This window comes from Macrosteles quadrilineatus, unplaced genomic scaffold (genome assembly GCF_028750875.1).
Source record: "Macrosteles quadrilineatus isolate MER2022 unplaced genomic scaffold, UCM_ALF_1.0 Scaffold_7__1_contigs__length_78375512, whole genome shotgun sequence".
Lineage (NCBI taxonomy): Eukaryota > Metazoa > Arthropoda > Insecta > Hemiptera > Cicadellidae > Macrosteles > Macrosteles quadrilineatus.
Window position 1 is genome coordinate 3,956,232 of NW_026542600.1, and position 7,794 is coordinate 3,964,025.

Here is a 7,794-nt window from a genome sequence, read left to right on the forward strand (position 1 = left end):
CTGCCTAAATGATGATGTGTACAGAAAGTGATGTAGGTAAATCTGAAAATGAACTTTGATGATGTTAAGTTATTGACGAGTTGGCCGAAAAAAAATGTAGAAATACCCCCGCCGCAGCAAACCTGCAGACTTAGCGAATTTCCATCTGCCTGATTGGATTTAAACTAAAAAGTCTCCTTAAAAATATCACATTTATTCCCTATTTAAACAGAATTAGTTTAATGAGTACTTAGGTTTGCTGCAACAGGGAGGGTAGAAAAGTTTTTTTTAAATGTAAAATATTAAAAGGTACTGTGGTTTATTAAGCCATTTTACGGTATTGACTTTTTGGAGTTTTAAATGTTTGCAATTATAACTTATATAAATTAAAACTATGTTTTAATTCACACTTTTTTACAACTAAACCAATTTTACTTTTAAGAACGCACCATTGGAATTATAAGTGTGTACGGTATGTAAGTAACAGTTAAACTTTAATTGATGGTTTACGTTTTTAGTTACTAAGCGGGTAATTCAATTAACAATCAAAAGTAAACACAATGAGTCTTCTTATATTTGTTAGGCCTATATTGCAGATGCGCGAGCAACTCATAAAATGTCTATATTCATTTTATAATTCAAATCAATGTCGGCAGGGTGGGGGGGGGCTATGAGCGCAACTATGACTTGGCCCCATAGGTAGCGTATCACATAACTGACCGCGGGCCTGAACTTACCCCCGAGTGTAGATATAACTTAACCTAAAAATACAGAGGAGTGTGACGGCTGGGACTGAACCTGCTAAGGGAAAAACTTAAGAATTGAACTCACAGTCAACTGTGTATAAAATATAATTTGCCCGTTGATTTTCAGTGGCGTAACAGAAGGGCCCGCAATGCGGGGTGCCCGGGAGCTGGGGGGGGAGCGGTGGGCAGAGAGACCCACTAATTTGTTTAGGGTACCACTCTTTTTATGATTAATCTGTTTGATCATTGTATCGGTGGTCCTAAAATAGCTCTGGGGGGAGGGGGAGGGCGATTCACTATGTTGAATCGGTGGTCTAAAAATAACTCATAAGAGGGGGGCCCAAAAAATAAGTTTACAGGGGGGCCCGTAAAGATTTGTTACGCCACTGTTGATTTTGTTGTGCTAAATAATGTATGGAATCTCGAACGTTTCTTTTTCTAAATGCTGGGCCCAAATACACTACTTTACTTCTTTGCATTTGCCCGATTTTGAGCAACATGTATGCTAGGCCTACACTAGTTTATTATAAATGAAGGTCCTATAATCTAAGCTTCTTACAAACAGATTTGTAAACTTAAACTTTCCTGCCATCCTTGTTGAAAATAATAACATACCGTACCTTTAAACAAAAAAGCTTTTTATAAAACACCAGACTTGTTAAACTAATATAATAGTAATAGAGGTTGAAGAGTTAAGCATTTTTATAATGTGTTTCAGGTCAGTTATCTTCGCACGGTTGGCAGGGCCAGTGTTGAGGACTCAACAAGACGGATCCTTGTAAGACTATTCAAAAATGAGCTTGCGAGAGAATTTAGTTGGGAAGGAAGAGGAGGAAAGAATTGGAGTCTGCAGAACTCTGCACTGGTGCAGTTGATTTGCCGTAAGTTTTTAACATTTGGTTTATAATGTTACTTTTATTTATTCTTTCAATGATAGGCCTATATTTGACATTTATTTATTTTTCTATAAAGTCAACTCAACCAAAGTAAGTAATTTATTTTTTAACCCTGTTTTTACCATCATAAGTTTTATTATTTAACTAATAATTGGTATGTACATATACGTCATACAGTAGCCTACATTTACTTCATACCCCCACTTGAAAATGCCATTCTGGCGAAACATCTTGTTATTCTTTACATACATTTTTAGCAGTATGGCGTAAAGTTACGTAACAATTATTAGTCAATAAAAAGGTTCAGGGGCTAGATCAATGGATTTTAATTATATTAATTTATCATCTTATAATTAATTATCATAGGCTATATGATATTAATTTATGATGTTACACACATTTTTTGTCTGTAGAATGTACCGTACCTATCCTTTTTTTCTGCACTGTACTCTTTAAACCTCTTCAATCCTTTGATTTCTTGATTGCAACTTGTTAGTTTAGCTCAAAAAGAAACGATTTTGCTTAATTCAGTGCGGCAGGCATTCCAACAGGCGCTCGCCAATGGCGGCGAAGCCCCGGCGCGGTGCCGTACCAACAGCAAACGCAATTGGCATTCAAATATTTCAATCTGACCAAAAACAAAAGAGCAGCGGCGATTGTACTACGATACCCCGAGATTGAACGTAGTTCCCTAAAACACCCAAAGGTAGCAGCACTGCCTGGATCAGTAGTCAGTGGCTTTGTAATATGGCTTGAAGAGAGAAAATCCCCAAAACCGGTACAAAAGCATTGTCAGACGGGATTTTACGGGAAATTTTAGTACCAACCTACACCAAAATAAAGCTTACATTCTAAGCTACGGGCTAGCAACGATTTTAACGTTCCCCGGCAATGGCTGAGCGCATACTGAACTAATGTAGTGGGGGTTGCGCAACTACATCAATTGATGTAGGCCGCTCGTGTCGCGACTACATCAATTGATGTAGTCGGCACTAAACGTGTTAAAAAAATGTTAAAAATGAAAACGTTAAAAATGAAAACGTTAAAAATGAATTAATCTAAGTTTTACCATCAAGAAAACAAAGGATTGATTACCAAAAGATATGTTGCTCTAAGCGTGAATCTTGTGCGTACCCTAATATTACCTTATACACAGGAATACAGACATTGACACAAGTGTGAATTTTGTTTCAGGTGTAGTTCGTCAACAACACCCGTCCTCATTCGATCTCACAACGTTTGAGAAAAAAACCAGCGAATGGTTACGCCAAGCAGGAACAAGGATTTATGTCAAAAATAAAAATTTAGGCCTACCGCAGATGATCAATTAAATAGTTTTTTCTTGACATTTCTTCATTGTTTCATTAATATGTTCCTTTAAAAAGTGTGTTAATAAACAACAGAAACAATTTTATAAAAACAACTTTTATACTTGAATGTATTAGGGTACTTGTGATTACATCTGAACAAATATTTTTACTCATTTTTTGTATTTTTGTGCAATTATTTTTTGTTTTTGTTGTGCAAGTATTTTTTGTGCACAATTTAGAATAGGTCTAAAAAGTTACTACAAAATCTATTATTATTTGTTGAGCCTAGCCTTCTTGTTTACTCACATTAAATAAACAACAGGGAAAATGGGAAACTAAAAAAACAACATTTTCATGTAAGAATAAGATTCAGTTAAAAAAAACTAGAAATTATTCATCAGTTGTGAGAAGTGAGTTAGTATTTTTTTTTACACTTTCAGTTGTTATAATCATACTGTATTATTATTATTAATAATAAGTTATTTTTCTAAACTATTTCAACTTAATCTTCTTAACATTCAAGCTAGTTATTACTATTAATTATTATCAGCTGAATAATGCTTGGTAATATAAACACTAATGTAATAATTAACATTATTATTTACTTTTTTAGTGCAAATAAATGCACTATCCAAAATGCTTGTTAAGTGGTACCTATTCTCAACAAGGTAATTTAATAAGTTTTTCTCAAATAATCTTCAATGTACGATAATTAAAAAAATTTAAAGCTGTCTTGGTCTAATATTTGTTAAGGTAGTTGCCATATTCTTTATCTTCCCTACTTCATTAAAACACATATTCATTAAAGGTAAAATCATTTGTTTTTTTGTGGCTGCTACAATTTTTAAGGAAGTCTACAAAAATTGCATAATTCTCTCATATGCTAGTGTGTGATAGCTAGCCTACACCAACAATATAACATTACATTTTGCATACTGTATTGTAATGATGTAGTAACTGTAATAGGTGCTCTTTCCCCTTCTAGACTTTCACTAGGGCCCATCTGGTTCACCTTAGGAGCCTCGGATGTGATCCGTACCCGAGGTCCTACGGGCCTGCTTCAGATGAAACTACTGAACAGCAGTAGGTTGTCCCTAAACTAGATCAATTATGTATTTACCTGACAAATCACAAAACACATATTTCTAATGAAGACTTAAAATATTGTTTTACCATCATACAACACACCAACCCTCATGACACATAGTTCACCTCCCATAACAAATGCCTTCAAAGAAAACTGTTAGTAAAAATCAATGTATATAATTTTATATATTGATTTTTATGACAATTGTATTTTGAGCCACTTTTTATTAATATGGCATCAAATATGTATCATCTATGTATAAAATATGTATTTTATACATTTAAGGTATGCATCAATTTCTATCAAAATTTACAGATTATATACAGATGTATAATATGTATCATATCTGTAGTTGGATCCTTATACAATATGCAAATAATACATATTTAGGTGGGACATATTTACAGATACAATCTGTATTGTATACATTTCTATACAGATTGTATACAAAAGCTATACCATGCCGGTAGGTAAATTATACGTATTATATACATATTTGTGCTACTTGGGAAGGCATTCCCAATGATGTGGAACATACTTTTTTCCACTGCCAGCTTTGGGATGAAAGGCCCCGCCTGGAGGCTCAACAATTTGTAGGTCTGCTGTCGGTGGAGACGATCATACCGATGATGACGGAGGGTAAAGAAAGGAAAATTAAAACTGTGTGTCACATTTCATCCAGAGTATTCTCCGTGCCAAGAGCTCAACCTTGACTTGGATGCGGTGTAGGTTATAAGAATCTAAATGCCAGGAACGGTGCGAGCCCTAAGGGGGTAGGGCACATGTTGGCCTGACTTGAAGTTATGTGACAAATAATTCCAGGTCTGTGTCCAACAGAGTACAGGGTTTTTTTGTGAGTAGTCTAAATTCAGGAGTCTCCACTACATACAGGCTGGCTACCTGTGTGTGTAAAAGCATTTTCCCTCCTTCCCTAAAAAAAAAAAAAAATACCCCCGCCGCAGCAAACCTGCCGACTAAGCGAATTTACATTTGTCTGAATTGATTTTCAGTTAAATATATTTTAATAACATTAGGTTTAACGAGTACCTAGGTTTGCTGCTACAAGGAAACTAATAAAGTGTGTTTTTGAGTAAAATATTGATAGCTTAGTACAAAATAAATAAATTTGCCAAGTTTGATCAAAATATATTCATAAACAAGCAAACTACAACATTTGACAATATTCTCCATAAGAATAACATGGGAATTTTAAATTTACAATTTTTTTAATTTTCTCCGTTACTAATATTCAAACAAAAATACTTTTATATACTAAATTATTTGTTTTTTTAAGCTCTTTAAAAAGGTCTAAAGAGAAATTGGGAAATTTTGTGTTTTGAGGGTCAAAAGTGAGAAAAACCAATTTTTACCCCATAAAACCCCCCGTAAAGCCCCGTTCCCATGGTCCGATCATGCTGGTTCGCGAACTCATTCAAGTTTATCCCGCTTTACACCTTTAAACCAAATTTCATCAAAATCGGACAAAAATTACTCAAGTTATCGTGTTCACGGACGTATATATATATATATATAAGTCTATATATATATATATATATATACATATATAAAAATTTGAACGAATAGTGTTTTTGGCCTCTGGGGACATAAAAATGAAAAAGTAAATCGGTCCCGGGTCTAGGTCTTACCGTGCCACCTACGGTAATAGCTACTTCCCTATAGGGAAATTCGCTAATACCTCCTGTGATGTTGATGACCAGAATGTCTGGGTATACTCTGTCAAAAACTAAAAATACTAATCACACTATTTACTAGTCATACGACAGTCAAGGGCAATAATCAATAGATATTGGCATTCTTTACGGGGTAGTGGAATTTTATCCCCCTCATATTTTACCCCCTGAGCAAAACTGATGTCACAGCCTGGGGGTTCAAATTCCTGTTGCAAATTTTAAGCTGCACACAACATGATTTAGATAAATTAAAAGTGGAACTAAAAGTATCTTTAACGGTTGTAAATTTTATCAGAATTATAACAATCAATACATAATTCATATCATAACTATACAAATAAAAATTATAAAATCTAAAGTGTACGGACAGGAATTTTACACCCGTCATGATTTCAATCCAGACAATATGATACAGCCAAGACCTTTACCCTTGGAATTTTACCCCCGGAATTCTATTCCCTGGCCACCCAGATACAGAATTTGGTGAGAATAATTAATTTTGTACATAAAGGGTGATTTAAAAACTATTATTTAACACTGTTTATTTTAAATGTTGTAGTCAAAATTAGATAGTACATAGGGTATACAAACTTTAGTTTTCCTACTGTTTCCGTGAAAATATCAATAAAACAATTGTCATTTCCTGTACACTTTGAAAATTTGGGGGAAAAGCCTAGGTTGATACACATTTAAGGCTGTGGAATCTTACTTAACTCTATAATCAATGACTCATAATCTAGAACAAATAAATCAGTGCTGGTAGTAGTTAATTGTGCTAAATGTGAAATTTAATTTGTATAGATCAGCTGTCTGAAATTATGAAATGAGGTGAGGTTTGCAAAATTAAATATGATTTGTGTTCATAGTAGGATAAGAAAGCTCACAATGTTTATCTTTGCATTGAAATTTCAATGTAAATTAGCATAACTGCATAACTGGAACCAGTTTGCAACTGAAACAAAACTTCTGTCTGCACGTGACTGTTTTACAACTACAGTTGCGTCTATTGTGCAATCAGTGGAGTGCAAATTTAGTGCAGTTACGTTGTTTTAAGGCCTTAAGTGCGCTTACTACGTGGGACTCAGACGAAAAAGACGTCATTAGCTATTAGAATATAACAATGTAGCCAAAATTAGGATGTAGTTATTTTTCGACGAAATAAATCACAATATTGTATTGTTTAAAGATGGAATAAATGACTATTCATTGACTATTATCAGTACCGAAGACAGCGAAGGGTACTGAGAGAGCATTGGGTCCACCCTTATTTGAACAAGAATGTTAGTACTAGGCTGTTAGAGCTATTCGGATAGGAAATTATAAACACTAAAAACACTATACGGCCGTCAAAATTCCACCAAACACCACAAAAACACCCCGTGGTCTCGTGCAACTGAAGTCTGCAACGCAACTGCAACGTCGGGCCCACGGTTGTATGTGACTGGTTTCAAACTTTTTTTGAAATCGCATACTGTAGCGTACTAGGCCCACATGATCTACTTTATGTATTAATATATTTTAATGTCTTGACTTGTAAAAATTTGTGTAAATGCCAAAAGCAGGTAAAGATAATATCCTCTTGAAAATGATTGAACAAAACTTTTATTTTAAAATCTTCATTTTTCCATAATAACATTGAACTTAAATTCTTGAAAATAAGCTCTGCTCATCAAAATTATATTAAGATTCAATCTATTAAAAATTCCTTCTTGATATACTATACTTAAACAAATCTTGACTTTTTTTTAAATTTTTAAATTGCTTCTTAATCATGAGCCCTAAAAGAAATAAAAATTAATTAGAATCTTTGTGAATTGAGATTTAATCAAAATCTGAAAAAGAGAGGACATCTGTTAACATATCTAAAATAAAACTAACTAAATTTTTAAATTTTTAAAAGACTTACCCAAAACGTGGGGTAACTGACCAAAAGAACAAACAAACTGTACTTTACTAATCAACTGGTTTTGCACAACAGAGGCCGGACAAGAAGGGTGATTAAGTTTTGTCTGACCAAGGCAACCCTGTGATTGGCTGAAGACCATGTGCTTCAAACAATCACTGAGTTACCCTGGCCAATCAAAT

The 7,794-nt window shown here is 34.1% G+C and overlaps 1 long non-coding RNA gene across 1 annotated transcript; it reads left to right on the top strand.

Annotated features, from left to right (window-relative positions):
- The first annotated feature begins 1,420 nt into the window (after positions 1–1,420).
- Positions 1,421–2,972, top strand: LOC128998622 (uncharacterized). Its single transcript, XR_008491226.1, has 2 exons — positions 1,421–1,606; positions 2,816–2,972. It is a non-coding gene; the product is annotated as an uncharacterized LOC128998622 (long non-coding RNA).
- Positions 2,973–7,794: the final 4,822 nt, after the last annotated feature.